A 15,179-nucleotide genomic window follows, 5' to 3' on the forward strand; every position below is an offset into this window, starting at 1 on the left:
TTTCCACATTCTCCATCATGTATATTGCGCAGTGTCGACTCGATCTCGTCATGATCTAGGCATCTCAGGTACGGCCCTGCAACTGATTTTCTGAACAATACTCCATGAATTAGGATAAATCTGGAGGCTTTCATGCGGAAGGATTTTTCGTGGGTGACTCCAGGTGGGGTGGTGTTGTGTTTGAGCCAGTGTATGTAGGGGTCGCGCCATGAAGGCGTTTGGGTAGGTTGGGACTGTTCGGTGATGGGTAGGTTATCTTTGGTGATGGCTGGATACATTAAGTGGACTACGGGGATGGAAGTGAGTTTGGGTTTGATGTTTGAGCCGAGGTTGGCTAAGGCGTCAGCCTGGGTGTTTTGATCTCTTGGTATTTGTTGTAAGGTGCATGAGTCGAACTTGTTTACGAGCCTTTTTGCTATTTCCAAGTATGCCTGCATCTTTGAGTCCTTCGCTGCATACGAACCGTTAATCTGACTGATAATCAATAAAGAATCACAACGCACCTCAAGTTGGCGGATATTCATGTCGAGTGCTAATGATAATCCCAGGATCAAGGCTTCGTATTCTGCTTCGTTGTTGGTAGCTTTGAACTCGCAACAAACAGACTGTACTATGGTGTCCCCTTGTGGCGACTTTAGCACGATGCCGAGGCCTGTCCCCCGTATGTTGGAGGAACCGTCAGTATGCAGAGTCCATGTTGATGAGGATCCACTGTGGTCAATATGTTGACTTCGCGATCGACTTCGTGTTGGAGGCTCGGGCTGAAGTCAGCCACAAAATCAGCCAGAGCTTGCGACTTGATGGCTGTGCGAGGTTCGTATCTGACGTCATAACAACCCAATTGTATTGCCCATTTGGACATCCTGCCAGACAACTCGGGCTTCCTCATGATTGACTTCATGGGATAGTTAGTTCTTACAGTGATAGGATGACATTCAAAATAAGGGCACAATTTAACAGAAGCGACGACTAATGCAAGGACAAGTTTTTCGAGATGAGAGTACCTTGTTTGGGCGCTAAGTAAAGACTTACTGACGTAATAAATAGGTAGCTGCTTTCCGTCTTCTTCTCGTACTAATACTGCACTGATGGTCGACTCCATAACTGCAAGGTATACCTGTAGTTCTTCGTTGTTTTTTGGTTTGGACAGTAGCGGAGCGTTTGACAGGTACTGCTTGAGTTGCTGCAATGAGGCTTCGTGTCGGTCGGTCCAGCTGAACTTCTCGTTCTTCCTAAGGATATCGTAGAACAATTTGCATTTGTCGGACGACCTAGAGATGAAGCGGTTGAGGGCGGCCACTCTGCCTGCTAACTTCTGTACGTCATTTTGATTTCGAGGTGATTGCAGGTTGATGATTGCGCGGATCTGATCAGGACTGGCTTCGATGCCTCTTTGAGTAACCATATAACCCAAGAACTTCCCGGAGGAGACTCCGAATGAACATTTGGTGGGGTTGAGCTTCATGCTGTACTCCCGTAGTACGTCGAAGGCTTGTTGGAGATGCGAGATGTGATCTGAGGCTTTCTTGGATTTTACCAACATGTCGTCGATGTAGACCTCCATTGTATCCCCTAGCTGTTTTCTGAACATTTTGTTGACTAGGCGTTGATAGGTGGCGCCTGCATTCCTCAAACCGAACGGCATGACCTTGTAACAATAAGTTCCCCGCTCCGTGATGAAGGCGGTTTTTTCTTGGTCTTCTGGGTGCATCAAAATCTGGTTGTACCCACTGAACGCATCCATGAATGTGAGCATCTCATGTCCCGCAGTAGCATCAACCATGGCGTCGATGTGGGGTAAAGGAAAAGAATCTTTGGGGCACGCCTTGTTGATGTCGGTGAAGTCTATGCAAACTCGCCATTTCCCATTCTTCTTTCTGACTACGACGACATTGGCCAACCAGTCTGGGTATTTTACTTCCCTGATCTTTCCTGTATCTAATAGTTGCTGAACTTCATTGTTGATAATTTGGTTTTGTTCTGGAGCGAACTTCCGCCGTTTTTGTTTGACGGGCTTGTGACGGGGGTCAACACTGAGTTTGTGAGTGATGACGTCTGGGCTGATGCCTGGCATATCTTCATTGGACCACGCGAAGCAATCTGCATTGGCTTTGAGAAACGTGACAAGTTCCGACCTGATGTCGTCGGGTATGCACATCCAATAAAAACAACCTGTTCCGGCTTTGTGGGATCTAAGACAACCTCGTCGAGTTGTTCAGACTTGGGCTCTTTGTAGCTTGCTGGTTCGGAACTGGACTGTAATTGCTATAATGAGGATTTATTGGTGGCTGAGGGCTTTAGGGCTGCCTTGTAACACTCTTTGGACTCTTGTTGATCTCCCTTGATTTTGTGAACCCCCCATCGAGTTGGGAACTTGATGGTTTGGTGATATGTCGAATGGATGGCCTTCATGTCGTGGATCCATGGCCTGCCCAAGATAATTTTGTAAGATGAAGGGCAATCAATAAGACAAAACTTTACCTATTGGTTGATTCCTTGAGCGTAAACAGGTAGGGTAACTTCTCCGAAGGTGGTCTTTGCTTCACCACTGAACCCTATTAGCACGGTGGACTTTTTGACGACATTTGTATCCGGGTTGAGCCCCATCTCTTTGAGGGCGTCGAGCATCATTACGTTAGTTGAGCTACCGTTGTCGACAAGGACTCGCTTAATCATGCAGTTTCCAACAGGAATGGATATTACCAAGCCGTCATGATGTTTATCCGAGATGTCCCCTGCATCAGATTCATCAAAAGATATAGGGGTTAGATATTTTGCGGCTACGACTCGGACCGGTCTATCTACCTCATTTTCTCGGGCGTGTCTCTTCGCTGCAAAATAAGTTAAACCACAAATGTCAGAACCTCCAGCAATAAAATTCACAGTTTTAGTATGAGGGGGAGGTGAAGGAGGTCGAGATGGAGAGTTAGAGTTGTCTTTGTTGACAACACCACGAGCTTTGTCTAAGATGACGTCCTTGAGGTAACCATTTTTCAACAGATAGGCTACTTCTCTCCTCAACGCAACGCAGTCGTTGGTGGTGTGACCGATGTCGGCATGGAAATCACACCATTTTGAGGGATCCTTCTTCGACTCGGGTTTGCTGGACTTTGGTGGCCACTGCACTGCTTTCCCCATCTTCGAGAGGTGGTTCATCAGACCTACAGTGTCAAAACAGATAGAATATCCGTTAATTTTTGGAGGCAGATCCGGGTTGTTCTTCCAGTCGGAGTCGTCGTCATCTTCCACCACTGCTACGTGTTGAGGTTGGGAATAAGGAGTAGGGCGATCGTTGTTTCTCTTGGGATAGGGCAATCGTCTTTCCGTCTTTGAGTAGTCATTACCCCCTTTCCGGGAATGGAGAGTTTCTTCCAACCTTACTTGGGCCATTGCTTTGGCTTGAGCATCTTCGAACGTCTTGCAGGGGTATTTGATTAGATCCCTCCAGAGGTCGGTTTTGCCATACAATCCTTGCCTGAATGCTTTGATAGCTGTCGGGACATCGCATTCAGGAACAGTCACCTTCTCCCTGATGAACCGGGTTATATAATCCTTCAGGGGTTAGTCAGGGCGTTGGATCACTCGGTATAGGTCGCTTGTCTGCTTCTCCAGGCACCTGCTGCTAGCGAACTGTTGATTGAACATGTTGTCGAGGTGAGCAAAAGAGGTGATGCATCCATTTGGCAGGTTGGTCAACCACTTCAAGGCGGGCCCAACCAGTGTCGAACCGAACCCCTTGCAAAGGCTGGCTTCTCTCATGTGTTTGGGGACCGGAATGGTCATCATCCGTTGTTTGTAGGTCAAGATATGTTCTCTTGGATCGGTCGTCCCGTCATACATGGGCATGTTGGGTGGGCTGAATCGCTTCGGGATGTCGATTGCATCAATGGGGTCGGCATATGGGGAGTCGGCATAACTGTCTAGGCTGGCTTCTTTGATTGGTGTTTGCACACCTGGGATTTTGTTTATCATAGTCATGATTTGTTGGAGTTGATGATTGGTGTTCTCACAGATGCTGTTGAGCACCGGGACAAGGGGGCTGAATGTTTCGGGAAGGCTGGCTTGGAGATGTTGATAATAGGTATTTTGTGGATATACACCATGAGGTTGGTGAGGAGTGAACTGCGGCACCACTTGTTGCATGTAAGGGGGCGTTCCTTGAGTAGCGTGGGTACCTGCAACATAAGGGAAAGGAGTTACGAAACCGTGACTAACTGGAACGACTGACCTGTTAAGAGGAGTGTATGGAGAATAGTTTCGAGAAGAGTCAGGGCGCATTAGGGCATTTGGAAACGCTGCTTGTGGCGCCTGGCTGGCTAAAGGAACCGCCATCAACTGGGGGGTACTCCTGGCGCCGAAGTGACTAGGTTGACGACATGTTGGACGACTTGCTGAGAGAAGAGTTGGTCCCATGGCATTTGAGTCACTGGCGCTGATCCTTGTGCCGGAAGTGTAACGGGCAGACGCATCGACATGGTTACCATTAGGGGTGGCAACGGACGAGACGCCGGGACAGAGGCGGGAGCCGACACCATGGTAGATGTCGTCATGCCGACCTGAGGTGGGGCGACCCGGGCAGCTGTCGTGGCGACGACTGTCGCCGATGTACCTGCAGAGGATGGTCGAGTTGGAGGTGGTGGAAGCCAACTCGGGTTAGAGCGGGGCTGATTTGGTAGCGGATCGAACTCGCGGATCTGTTCGAGGACAGGGCCCCCAGGCTCGCCAAAGGGTACATGGAGGGGATGGTCTGGAGCGGCGTCAAGATCCAAGCGGCGGTTTAGCCCGAAGGTGTCTCGCCGGTACTGGAACCTGGATCCGGTGGCGATGGAGGCGGTGGACCTGACTTGAGAGTGCAATGCTTCATTTTCCTTTTGGAGGATGTTGATGCGCTGCTCCATGGCTTCGAAGGGACGAGTAATATCGTCGGATGAGCTAGTATTTCCGGCCATGGTGATTGGAATGGTATTATCAAGCTGTTTTTGATTGTCAGCCCCACGGTGGGCGCCAAATTGTTTTGGGCAAATTCGACTTAGAGACGAGCTTGCCTTGATGATGGTGCTAACAATCGATCGAGCTAGATAATTGAAAATAGTGAGAGCAAGTTGTAATAGCATGGATGGTAGTAGGTTTATTATTGCTTAGAAATCGTGTATGTAAAATAGACAAGACTAAGCCATTTTATAGGCATTTACAATAAAAGTGTAACGTTTGTGCTTAATTGCACATAATTAAACAATAAATGCGTAATGAAGGCCTACTTCATCAAGGGTTTACAACGACTGTTTTGATCCCAACAGTTGAGAGTGAGTTCGAACGGAGCCAATATGTGCTTTGCTGGCAGCCACGTATGCAATGCTTTGCCACGTTTGCCTACGTCACCAAGAGGGTATTTTCCCCCCTAACAACATGTCAAACATATTCTAAAACCTGGGTGATAAAACTAGTTATAGAATTATGAGAAGATCCACCACATTCTAAAACCTTCCTACTTGTGTTCTTCATCTCTTGTATTCTTTCCCTCAATGCGTCATTGATACTCATTAATTTTTTCACTCCATTCTCAACCTCTTGACTTGTGACCCTAATATTTGCATCTTCCTTGATTAAGTTTGTTTGATAATCCATTCTAATCTCCACTGCTAGTTCTACTTGTTTTAGCATTTCAAACGCGTTTAATTGTTGCTCCGAGTGCATTGGCCATGTAGCAACTGGGACTCCAAACCATACGCTTTCCAGTTTCCAGTATTGAGTTCCACCCACAATGTGACACGAACCCACCAACAGCTCGATGATCCAGTACCCGAGCTTGTGGGACCCACCCTATTATTTTGCCTCTATTAATCGTCCTATCTAAGAAGCCTTGAGGGAGAGCATCCTCGAAAGTTTCATTCTCACTAGGAAGAATATAGTTGCTCTCAGATAATGGTCTTCTTAAGGACCACAAGAAACGGTGCCCAGAACGATCTAGTCCGTCGGCTATCTCCTTCATTTGCTCCTCATCAAAGCTTCCCATGCTCCCGAAACATAACAACACCACCGAGGCCGAAGGTTGTTCATCAAGCCACCGCATAACCGAGCTGCGGTCCTCTTCTTGAGGCCCACCAGCACGAATGTGATCATCGAGAGCCATAATGGGTCCCACGGGATAAATAGCAGGAATATATGTTGTAGACTCTGTATGATTGACGTTTCCAACTCCATGAAAGAATTAACGAGAATACCTTTAGTTTCTCTAAACCTCCTTGCTAAATGACCGTCCACTATCCTTATCAAAAAGTATTAACCTTGTCATCAACCAGTGTTTGAAGATGGAACATGACATTCAACAGGGAAGTCCCAGAAGTGAAGTATATATAACAAGGGACTTGGAATTCTTGAGCAACGTCAATCAAGTTGACACAAACGAGATCAAACACGAACACGCCTTGAGAAGGGGCTTTTGGAGGTCAACAATGTCGTAAAAAAAGTTGCTGGATTTTGGATCCGGTGGGGTGGAGATAGGTGGAAGAGTAAGGAAGATAATGCGATCTGGGTCGACGTGATTGGATTGAGATTCGATGTAGCCATTGACGATGGTGGGATTATGGATTGGCATGTGAAAAATGATGATTAATATTGAAATACGATCATCATGTTTGGTAATGAGCTTGGCGAATTCAATGGTTGAGACTAAGTGACAATCTCTGCTCTTTTAGACATTGTCGATCGATCACTTCTCTTATTGTCGATCGATATAGCTTATTGACTTATTCTACTTGTATTTATATACCACTTAAAAAGGAATTAAAATCACTCTTTGCCATTTACCAGGTCTATTTTTATTTAATTAAATACATGCAATATAATTTAATGGCAACTCGTGACGTCATTGCTTAGCTGGGAACTAACTTTTGGTTAAGGGTGTTACGGAAGGATAATTATTAGAATTGGACTACAATTCTAATTTTGGTATACTAGTTCTTATATGCACGCGATGTGTGCGTGCGTATTAAAAAACTTAAAATTATTTTGTTACAACTAAAATATACCATCGAAAAGTGAAGGATAGCTCAGTTGGTAAGAGCTTTATCCAGATTTCAGGTTGATCGATTCTCATCCTCGCCTTTGTGGCTCATTCGCACAAAAAAAATATACCATCGAAAAATCAAAATCTCAGTATCACTTTCTTCTTTTGCTCGCCTAAAAAAATACTCCCTCTGTATTTATTTAAGGGATACACTTGCTTTTTTCGGCCGTATTTATTTAAGAGATACATTTGCCATTTTTAGTAACTTATCAACCCCACCATCTAATTAAATAATATATCTACACCCCACCCCCACTCCCTAAAATGACATGGTCCCCACTCGTTTTTCTTATTAAAATATCTACTCAACCCCACTTGTTTTATTACTTTATTTCATTCAATTCTTTTTCTTAATACCCGTACCTGACCAAGTATATCTATTAAATAAATACAGAGGGAGTATTAGGTAAGAAAAAATGTTCATAACATTCATATACAACAAATTTTGACATGTCTCTATTAACAATAAAGTGCAACAATATACGGATATATACGAATGTCTTTACATGAAAAAGAAATTGTAAAGAGTAGAGTGTTCACTCGTTTATAAGCCCGCAATGTGCCTAATTATATAGTCTTTTTTCTCATTTCTCGGGCAGGCTGATCGGGAAAAAAACACTCAGTGCTGCAATCTCCAAAGTTTGAACCAAGAGGAGCAGTATCCAAAACGACTCGAGTGAGAAAACCCAGTTGTTTGTCTAGGAGATCAGGCGAATGGGGGCCTGTTTCAACACTCTGGTCACGCATCAGGGTTGTAGCAAGTTTCTTAATTCTTGAATGGAGGCACTGTGTGTGTGGGAGGCATATAAAGTAGAAGCACCATGTAAAACACAACGTCAGTCACTACTCAACTACATATATAAAGCTTCAACACAACTAACTCTAAAATTAACTAATTTGTGTTTATCAACACAGAACAATTTACCCTAAACTTAATTAATTCTGCATTTGGGCTCTCACTAAACTATTAAACTATTAAAAAAAAGTAGTCATATGGGGTCTTGTTAGTTTCATTTCAATATATATTTACAGAATATGATTTATTTATTTTTATAATTTTTACGCGTGTATGATCGAGAATTATTTAAGTTTATGTCCTATTTTTAAAGACCATAAAAAATGAAATGGGGCAATCTATTAAAGACAGAGGGAGTATATAGGGATTAGGTGGGTAATTAGATGTAATTGATTTAATCCCTAATTAACCTCCCTAATTCCTAATTACCCACCTAATTCCCCATTAACCCACCCATTTCTTTTTCTTTTCTCTCTCCCCTTCCTCCTTTCATTAGGGATGATGACGTTATAAAAGGATATTTGGGATATTTATGAATTTTTCAAACTTGATGGGCGTTTGATGAATTATGGCAAAATTCAGGGTATTTCATGAAATTTTCGTTTTATCTATGTACTCTTATTTGTTTTTATTGGTTTGATAAATAAGACACCGAATAAGCAATGATAAATTTATCAGTAACTAATTTTAATTTGGAGAATACATGTAAGCTCTAATTTGGTGATAATTTTCTAACAGATTTCATACAAATTTATGTATAGATTATAAAAATCGTGCATCGCACGGGTATTATACTAGTAGTATCCTAATTTATGTGGAGTTGTGTTATTAGAGTTGAGTTAGAGTAGAATATCTTGTATTATATATACGATGTTAATCAATTTCCTTAATTTATTTTTAATGTGGAGGGCTTTCTGGTTCCTGAACGAAAGCACCGGTTCCTACAAATTAATTCTTCCCACACAAAGTTTATCATTAAGCGAAAAGTTAACATCCAAACAATGAGACAATCATATATGTTAATACAAATATAATACCTGATAAGTGAATGCGTAAGCTAATGCTCTTTCTCTTCGCATAGAAGCCTCCTGCTTGCTCTGTATACTCGCTTCATGTTGCTCTTTATATTAAGTGATATCATATACGACAATCAAATTTAGCCATTAGGGAAGCATAAATTTGTCAGTTACTTCAACTATCATCCCAATAACGAATTATCGACAATCAAAAACTAAATTTAAAACTACTGAATCAGAAAAGGACAAAGTAATTCAAGATATACTCTATATATCCCGTGCTTTTCCACATAGAAACTAAAAAAATCCATCCCATTTTTTTCTTGAATTAGATAAAGGGACTATAAAGTAGACAAGAGAATCAATACAATGCTTTGCCACAGTGCCACTGTTTCCTTCCACAACTTTCATTGAATATGCTAATCAAATCACGCCTATAATGCTAACTATTGATTTCCAATCACACTTATTATGGCAAGTCACAATTTGCTTTGATTAACGTTACACTATCAATGATATTAATGAGAATATAGTAGCATATGTTCTAACAAAATCCAATCACCCATCAAAACCTCCGTCACAACTCAAACTCCATAGCCTATAAAAACTAATTGACATGAATTTAAGGTATAAAAATAGACACTAACCTGACAAGCACTCGAAGGCAGTTGCGGTGGCAACACAACGATGACACGGATTGTTTGCCAGCAAGAAGATCGGTGACGGTGGTGATCGATTGATGAATGTTATTCTTTGATGGAGGCGGGTAGAGAGGAAATAGATGAGTTTTTTTTTTGACGGTTAGGTAAGGGAGGGGAATGTGGGTTGTGTTCTACAGTTAACTTCATAATAGATATTTTGTTATAATTTTGAATTTTGTAAATGTGGAGAATATGATTGGAGGGAGTGAATGAGAAAGCATGGTTGAGGGTTTGGAGGCCTCATATAAGCCAATGGTTTTTTTTATATTATTATATAGGATATGATAAGATATAACAGTTGAAATATATAGGAATTTTATATTAGCTTAACAATTTGATAGAATTCCTGCATCGCACGGGCTAAAATAAAATAATTGGGGGTTCCTTTGTTCTCTGTTACGGCGTCATGTTCTGCTTGCTCCAGGGTCTTTGCGGGAGATATCGTCGGTGATCATGTGGTGTCATGTGCAGACATTGTGGGTATTAAACATTGGCATAATGTGGTTCGGGATACTCTTGTTGATGTTTGTTATTGGTCTGGGATTTCGACGCGGAAATAGGTTGATATTGGTATATCTGGAGGGAATGATAGAGCTCTCACTGCTACAAAACGCGTCATTTTTCGACGCTTTTTTGGCTATTTTTCGACGCCTAAAGGCGTCGAGAAAATTTTTCTCGACGCCCAAAGCAAGCGTCGAGAATTTGGCCGTAGAGAAATTCTCGACGCTTGGCAACGTCGATATTCTCGACGGTGTTTGTCGTCTACAGAATATTTTTGGCGCCAATCTGCGTCGAGAATCTCGACGGTGTTTGGTGTAGCTAATTATTTCTCGACGGTCATCTACGTAGTAATTTTTTTTGCGGGCTTACCAACAATTTTTTGCGCGAATCATGTTTTGACACTATATAGCGTCGAGAATATAGTTTTATTTTATTTTTTTATCGTTCATTGTTGCCCGAAGCAAAATCAACCTGAAACTAATTCAAACCAAACAGATGTAATTAACTATATATAGCATGAACACCTTTAAAATGTAATAATACGTACTTAGCTCGCTCCAAATCATATCATCAAATTTAGTTTACACATTATCCAAACTATTAAATTAGCTAGCTAGTATCTCCAAAACACAAATTTAATACCCAAAACACCATATCTACTATTATAATTCCAACTTATTATTCTAAAATGTCATCTTCAAATTAAAACAAAGGCCACTCAATACAAGTTCAAGAATATCAGCTTCATAGTTGAAGGAGCTATGCATCACCACTTGATTCTTTTCTTCCACCACCATTATCTCCAAATGCATCCTGGACCTTAAGAAAAAAAAATATACAAACGGTAAGTAACAGTTTCTACCACGGTGTAAAATAAATTAAGAGAAGTCCACGGTAAACAATAGCACGCAAAAATTCCCAATCAAAATTATTGAATTGGTTCACGAAAATAAATAATTTTCTAATTAATTGTAAGTATATGTTCTGATTTCGGCATATTTACTACGTAGTAGTTTAGTACACTATTTAGGCTCCTGGATAGAATTCCTAGAAGTCTGAACATCAGTAATACAATTTTGGCAGCTATAAATTCAGTAACAAGTATATAAAATATCACATCAAGAAAATTATAGTTGATCCAAGTCGGACCAGCAACTTATAGTGGAAACGAAAATGTAGTCCCTCAGATGTTTCACAAGGGGCCATGCATTACCATCTGATACTCTATTACCCAGTTAAGAAGTAAGTTGGAAGCTCCCTATGCCTTTACTACTTATTGACATAAGAAATGCAACCATTGGTAACATTAACAGGTCAACGCTTTAACTACCAGACTCCAAAATACAACAGAGCCACCCACTGCAGATTAGCAGATATTCAGATTAGGGTGTTTCTGTCCCTAATCTGAATATCTGCTAATTATGTACAAATTACAGGGGCTTGTCTAATCAGCAGTGTGTTCATGGTATTGAATTGATTGGCTCGACTGATTTTACGGGCTTAGATGAATGTGAGAGGAAAAGGCAGTTGAAGCTTACATTCTGATAGTATATTGGATGTAGAATCTCATTTAGTAGAACCAGTATGGTCTAACTTTCTCAGGAGGAAGAATATTATACAACAAATTGATCCATTCTAAAAGAGGTAAACTGAGGAGATATTAGGGAATTAACAATTAAGGTGGACCGAAGTTTAATGTCAAATTGTGCACATTAGTAGTTAACTAGCCATCTTTAATTTGTTCTTTAGCATGTAGAACGTTTCATCAAAAACTCCCAGGCTAGCTGCTAATACATCACCAGAAGAACACCAACCCCAATCTTCCAGCACCACAAATAACCAAATCAAAAGGGTGAGACAATTTCCAAAAGCTACTATAATAAAAGAATACCTTGAATAGAAAAGCATGGAGTCTCCCTTGATTTGCACTATCCAGTATTCCAGTTCCAGAGCTAGTCATGTTCAACCAAGTTTCATATCAAAAGATTAAAGAGGTAAGCCTGCAGCTTCCGCTACTCATACTTCTGATGGTCTAGCAACTGTCATGTCTCTTTTTCCACTGCATATTCAGCCAGTGCACCACCGGTCAGTCAGTCAATGAAACACCAGTCACGTTGGTTTTTACCCCACTGTAAGCTTCTAAAAAAAACTATTCTGATTGAAGAATTATGGAATTGAGAAACAAGCAGCTTACATCATGGCTTAACAGGGTCAGAACCTTGTCACCAGCTTTGAACTTTGTTGCCGAAGATCCAACCTCGACTACCTCCCCTACAACATCAGTTCCTGTAAAAAAAACAAGAGTTGGCCTTCAGCTTGAAGAGTAATGCAAGAAATACATCTTGGCAAGAACAAGAATCATTTATTTCTTGAAAAACACAAGTAGTGTTACGCCTTGTCAAACTTTTACGCTATACATAAGACATATTCAGCCAGTGCAACATTTACGCTATACGCCTAATCATGCAAATGACAATAAAATAGTAATTCAATACTCAACTGCCCTGAATCTAGTATTCCGTATGTAATAGTCTGAAATCTAAACTGGACACTCGTGTAAATGAGATTCTATAAGATTTTTTTAGATTAAATCCAGCCTCAGCAAATTTGTACAGCGTCGAGAAACTACGGATATTGTAGTAGTGTTGATCAAGAAATATGAAATTAATCTAAATCCAGCAGATGCTCAAACAGTCATCATCAACTTAGATAGTGTAATGAAAATAATTCTAGTACCAAACTCGTAAAATTGGGAACATGGAAATTAACAGGAAACAGGAAATGTAACTGGTAGGAATAGAGACATAGACTTAGAATAGACAAGCATGTTTTCTATCCTTCCAGGCACTAATAGATAAAATTTATTCAGTATACTCTGTCATTCATGATGTAACTGATGCTTGATATTTAGAACTGAAAATATTACTGAAGCTTTCATTGTGCCTAAAATGGCCAGCAAACCACATGTGACAACAACTTAGAATAGCAGTTTACAATTACTCAATATAATCATCAATCAAACATGATACAACGGAAGATATTAAATGCATCATGGCTGCATCCACAGTCAGATACAAGAGGGGGGAAAAAGACTTGTAACAATTGAATTTTTATTCTAAAATTATCAATTAAGAAATCCCTTAGCATCTAATAACAAAAAGTGAAACGAAACTATAAAATTGTTCAAGCGGCAAATACTGCGAAAATAAAGAAGGGGTTGGACTGTAAAAAACAATCAATTAAAAAACTCAAATGACGCATTTTGTAGTAGTGCTAGATAGTTGATGATAATAAGGCCTAAAATTAGCTACTAAAATAAACACAAACAGGGCACCAACAGACACATTTCTGCAATGTCATCCTCATTCAATATGAAATCAGTGCCAATTTACTAACCTAGCCATTACATTATAGATGAATTTGCAGCTCAATATCATAAAGTAGTTGAATTTCGAAGTTAAAGTTTACTAGTGATAAATAAAGACTGTGCAGACTAAAATTTTTGTGCTCCTACACATTGATTTTGTTTGTTTCTCTTCTCACAATGAAATGTATGAATACAACGGAGAAAATTCAACAACCTAGAGTTACTAACCCCTGACCCTGCTTGGCAACAGTAAAAACAATAAACTACAATGTTTTCATTGTCTGTGACTTCAATTGAATGAATCTCCCGACTATCAAAGTTGCCCGATTCTATAGTCCAGAAACATCAGAACCCTTTAGTTCAATCATTACGATCCAACATAATGTATTAAAAACCAAAAACCGACTCATACGCTTACACATCAATAGAGCAAGACATAAGAAGATTCACATTGCCCCCAAACACCCACCATTTTATGCAACAATTGCAATTCCAGGATCATTTAATTAATTTAAGTGCAAAGTAAAATTCATAAGAAAAAAATGAGCATTATCAATAGCTATTAGCTGAAAAAATGGCAAAAAAATTAAATATTAAAAACCCAACAAACCTTGATCCTGTACTTGGTCTTTTGGAGCATCTGTGATATCAGGTGTGACTTCATAATAGAATCTGCGGATCGTTCAGGGTCCCTCATCATCATGAATCAAACCAAAATAATAGAAACAAAATCAATAACCCTAATTCCCGAAATACTCGACAAGTTGAAGAGAGAAAACCAATTTTTTTGAAACAGAACAAAAAAAGAAGAAACTCATAAACACAACACCAGATCTATAATTCACCAGGAACAAAACAAAGGGACTCAAATTCATCTTAAAGGGTCCCGATCCGTAGAAAAATTGAAGGAAAAAAAAATCTAACATTGAAGTAAAATAAATAAATACAATTACCTGGAGTGAATAAGGTCAACACAAAGAAATCTCATTTTGGATTTAGATTTAAAAAATAGTAGATTTCTGCAGTATTATTGACGACGGAGCGACGGTTTGAGTAGCAGTTCTTCCATGAGCTCCTCTTTTGTGCTTCTTTTTCAATGGCGGCGAATTAGCAAGCGGGGAAGATGAAGCAGCATAGTATTAGGAGAGAGAAACCAATTTGGATTCGCCCATTGATGGATTTGAGACGAGAATTTATTGATTCTTTGCAATTTGCAATTTCTATGAGGAGAGGGAGGAGAGAGAAGATGAATGGGCGAGCGGCTAGCTAGGGTTGATTAGTATTGGAGTTTATATTTTTACGGGGGTTATTTCTTTGAACTGGCGGTTAGTAACCCACGTGACTAGCACAGACGAAATCTCGACGCTATATTTTGTCGACAAATGCGTAAGACGCAGACCAGCGTCGAGGAAACACGGATTCTAAATTTCCTCCCAGCGGTCTTCGACAGCGTCGAGGCAACTTCGTCGAGATTTACCGTGTTTTGTAGTAGTGTCTCCGACCTGCAGACGTGTTGCTCTACTCTTGGGATCGGGGCTATGATATGTGTATTGACTTGAGGGGATCATCTCCTTTGACACAATCTTGGTTGTCTGGCTTTGTCCTGGGTCGGGCTGTGACTGATGCAGCTATTCAGAAGCGGGTCAAGTACAAAGCACGTTCCCGGGCATTTGGTTATGGCTTTCTTCCGTTCTCTTTCTCTTCTTTGGGGAAGCTGGATAAGGATGTTGTT

At 40.6% G+C, this 15,179-nt stretch overlaps 2 long non-coding RNA genes and 1 pseudogene across 4 annotated transcripts; all 3 read right to left on the bottom strand.

The window, feature by feature from the left end:
- Positions 1 to 5,194: 5,194 nt before the first annotated feature.
- Positions 5,195 to 6,691, bottom strand: LOC110781907 (anthocyanidin 3-O-glucosyltransferase 2-like; annotated as a pseudogene).
- Positions 6,692 to 7,466: 775 nt separating this feature from the next.
- LOC110781896 (uncharacterized) lies at positions 7,467 to 9,808 on the bottom strand. Its single transcript, XR_002531851.2, has 3 exons — positions 9,526 to 9,808; positions 8,900 to 8,982; positions 7,467 to 7,852 (listed from the first exon to the last, which is right to left on the bottom strand). It is a non-coding gene; the product is annotated as an uncharacterized lncRNA (long non-coding RNA).
- An 804-nt stretch (positions 9,809 to 10,612) lies between these two features.
- LOC110781922 (uncharacterized) lies at positions 10,613 to 14,728 on the bottom strand. 3 transcript variants are annotated; one of them, XR_002531856.2, is made up of 5 exons: positions 14,401 to 14,728; positions 14,058 to 14,139; positions 12,275 to 12,366; positions 11,972 to 12,139; positions 10,613 to 10,899 (listed from the first exon to the last, which is right to left on the bottom strand). It is a non-coding gene; the product is annotated as an uncharacterized lncRNA (long non-coding RNA). The 3 variants fall into 3 exon arrangements; XR_002531855.2 differs by having other exon boundaries at positions 14,058 to 14,119; positions 14,401 to 14,727; XR_008924056.1 differs by having other exon boundaries at positions 14,058 to 14,726.
- Positions 14,729 to 15,179: the final 451 nt, after the last annotated feature.

This window comes from Spinacia oleracea, chromosome 6 (assembly GCF_020520425.1).
Source record: "Spinacia oleracea cultivar Varoflay chromosome 6, BTI_SOV_V1, whole genome shotgun sequence".
Lineage (NCBI taxonomy): Eukaryota > Viridiplantae > Streptophyta > Magnoliopsida > Caryophyllales > Amaranthaceae > Spinacia > Spinacia oleracea.